The following is a 3577-nucleotide window of genomic DNA, read 5'->3' as shown; positions in this document are numbered from 1 at the left end:
AGTTCAATTATCTTTGAAGGTAATTTAATTATCCAGCAATTAAGGAGCAGAAAGACTTTTACAGCACCGTTTATAAGATCAACTTGGAAAGTTTTTGAATTCGGAAGTGTCAAACCGTCTATTTCTGCACCATGCGAAGTGTAAAGCTGTCTACAAGGTGAAAATATGTCTCAGACATAACTGGAGGTGACATCTACTCCTCCAAGACCTTTGCATAGCATGACAAGACTCTTTCAACACTTGATGTACACACCTCAGGCCCTTTAACCCTGAGGAATCTAATTAGCCTTCACACACTGTAGCTCTTCCTGTCTGCAGTCACATTCTCAGCTGTTGTATGAAGAATTGGCCTCTGGCATCGTCTTGTTCTCCTGTCGTACTTTGTCTCAGCCATTTGATGTGTTCATCTAGCAACCTTTCAGCAAAAAAAAACACACCTTGTGTGATTGATTAAATGATTTATTAGACAACCTGAAGAGCGATACATGTTGATTGGTTGAAACTGGAAGTAGAGAGGGTGATGTTGGACAGCTGGGAGCTCCAAGCTGGAGTCTGCAGGGGCATTTATTGTTCCTCTCTGTCCCCCCATGGGCTCCTGAAAATAGTGGATTAAAGAGAGGTGCATCATGGGAGGGGAAACCAGTAGAGTTGATGAGGATGAAGGTTGGAGGTAAACAGGTGTTTAGCAGGTATAATACAATGTTCACCATCTTCGTTAAGCGAGTGAATATGCTAAGGTAGCCTGGTGGAAAATATGATATTTACATATTGGCACTGTGCTTTTTGGAGTATCCCCAAATTGAGTGGTGCTCCAGAGGAAGTAAACGGGATGTGAAGAGTAAAACAAGGCCTATGGAAAGGAGGCTGGGTCACGGGAGGACATGGGTCTTGGGGTATGGGGTATAACACATGTGCAGTGTAACTGAAGTTGCGGTCATGCGTTGCGATTGGCTCAATTTCGGCGAGTGCGGGCCAGATTTTACTGCGCATGTGTTGTAACCCCAAAGATATGACGCGTTGACCTAGCCTCCTTTCCATAGGCCTTGGAGTATAACAGGAAGTGACCTGACCTGTGGTCCTGCTGGGCGTTTGCTGTTTTCCGTGTTTTAAAAAATTTTATTTCTATTCTAAAAGGAGTCAGGAAATGTAATGTTTGCAGCTGAACCTGGCAATGGAGATTTAGTTGGTGTGATGTTTACAGATTTTATCCACAGTATTAGGGCCACATTGAGGGAAAAAAAAAAAATCTGAGATTTCGAGAAATAAAGTCCTAATATTACAAGAAAAAAAGTCGTAATATTATGAGAATAAAATCAGACGTTTACGTGAAAAAAGTCGTAATATTATGAGAATAAAGTCATAATATTATAAAGTAGTGATTTTACGTGTTATTTTAGAGGGGAAATAGAGCAGCGTACTGTCTGTGTGAAACAGAGAAACGTGGAGCATCTTGTGAAGTTATACTTTAGTTTAAGTTTCACAAATAACAAAATACTTCATCTTTTGGCACATCTGCGCCACATTATCATCAGTATCAGGACCTTGAAAAGATTGTGCAAGAAACTGCATTTATTCTGAAGAAAGAACCACACAGACCTGATGGGGAAATTGCCTATTTTGTGGAGTAGGAAATTACTTTTTTTCTCGTAAAGTTATGACTTTATTTTCCTAATACTATGACTATATTCTCGAAATTTCTGATTTTTTCCCCTCAATGTGGCCCTAATACTCGGCAAAATCATAGCCCTCTGTACAAATGTCATGGCAATCCATCCAATAGTTGTTGAGATGTTTCAGTCTGGCATCCTAGAGCCACCCTAGTAGCACGGCTACAAAAAAATGTACTCATTCATTCAAATCGCACAAGATATTTCAAGCTGGCTTCGGAATTGTAACAAGCAGTCGTGATGTAAATAACAAGGTGCTGAGTTCAGCGCTGCAGGTCTTGAATTTAGTATTGGCACGTAAAGGTTAAGAGAGCTGTCAGGTGCTTCAGCGAGAGTGCACCGTCTCTCCGTGAGGTGATAATAACGTGGTCTTATGTGACTGGAGAAAGTATGTCGACCTGTATGCCATCTTGTCCTCTCACAGCTCCACGCCTCATTTTTAGAGTGCCGCTCTAACCTTGAGAGCATTGTTTTGCTACCAGGGTGGAACATACCAATCTGTGTTGAAAGTTTCATTCTCAGCTGTCTTGCACGTGTCATTACGTCTCTCCTGCTGCGGTGCTTTGTCTGCTCACAAAGACAGACGACTAGCTGACACCAAACCGCCACTTCTGACAGACTGAGAGATGTCTGGAATGTAAAAGTATAAATTATCAGAAGGTGTGAAGCACATTTCTTGTCACACTTTCTGTACCAATATTACTGAATATTTGTTCAAATGGGGAAGGCTACCAATGAAATACTTACTGAAGTCTTGCATTGAAAATGTCACTTAAAGGTACAGTGTGTAGGGTTTGGCAACATCTAGTGGTGTGGTTGCAGATTGCAAGACTGCGCTAACGCAAGCCGCCAAGTGCAAAACCATGGTAACGCCTATCATAATAATAATAACACCATAATAACACTACTTTAGGAGCAACGGAAGTCAGACAGCGGCTGGTGGTACCACGGTTTTGCACTCTGCGGCTCACGTTACCGCAGTTTCACAAGCATGTCGGAGAACTCCATTTTTTTGGTTTGTCCGTTCTTCTTAGCAGAAGTCCTGCTCCACATCACCTCCATCCAGATCTTCAGTATTGCTCTTCACGCTTTAGTGCTAATGGATAAAGCTGAGCTGACTGGTCAACCAGCTGATGATGCTAACTAGCTGTAGGATCTTTAACTTCTGCCTCCTGGTTTGCCAGCTGCTGACCAATCATGGCAAGGAGGACACTTTTGTTGTGAATTAACACAGTTGAGTCTTCAGACAACATCCTGTTGAATTCACCCACTAACTACAAGGCCACATGAAACTTACTGACTTACTGGTCTTATACCTTCACCATAAAGAGGAGATGTCAGGATTGGACCTGAGGCCTCATACATGCAATGCTACACCCCCCGTGCACTTATTTAAACTGCACAATCTCAACTAGTGAATAATCAGCAAGCGTTTGCCATATTTTAATCTTGTTCTGTAAAGAAAAAAGAATTGGTCTGGTCCTGATTTTTATACTGGAAACACTGATTGATGTTCACTTGTGTTATTTGCCAAGGTTTAGAGATAGTCACATCAAAGATTTCAGCTGGAGGCTCAAATGGATTTCAGATCCATCAAAAAATAATTATTATAATGATAATAATAATAATTATTATTATTATTATTATTATTATTATTATTATTATTATAAATATAATAATAATAATAATAATAATAGAGTGGAATCAATTCTGTACCTAATCATACCTTACAGTTAGGTTAATTAAGAAATGCTGAAACACAGAAATATGTAAATTTGTAGAAATGTAGCAATACATTGAGGATATTTATTTATTTAGTCTTGTTTTCTGAATTTCTGAATTATATTATTTATTTCTATATTAATAAAGTAATAATTTTATATTATTACTTTATTAATATATTTTTTTGC

At 39.4% G+C, this 3577-nt stretch overlaps 1 long non-coding RNA gene across 1 annotated transcript; it reads right to left on the bottom strand.

The window, feature by feature from the left end:
* Positions 1-486: 486 nt before the first annotated feature.
* Positions 487-3232, bottom strand: LOC141759804 (uncharacterized). Its single transcript, XR_012592200.1, has 3 exons — positions 2415-3232; positions 2162-2297; positions 487-595 (listed from the first exon to the last, which is right to left on the bottom strand). It is a non-coding gene; the product is annotated as an uncharacterized LOC141759804 (long non-coding RNA).
* Positions 3233-3577: the final 345 nt, after the last annotated feature.

This window comes from Sebastes fasciatus, chromosome 21 (assembly GCF_043250625.1).
Source record: "Sebastes fasciatus isolate fSebFas1 chromosome 21, fSebFas1.pri, whole genome shotgun sequence".
In the NCBI taxonomy this organism is placed as follows: domain Eukaryota; kingdom Metazoa; phylum Chordata; class Actinopteri; order Perciformes; family Sebastidae; genus Sebastes; species Sebastes fasciatus.
The sequence above is the reverse complement of the archived record's forward strand: the minus strand, read 5'-3'. Positions and strand labels throughout refer to the sequence as shown.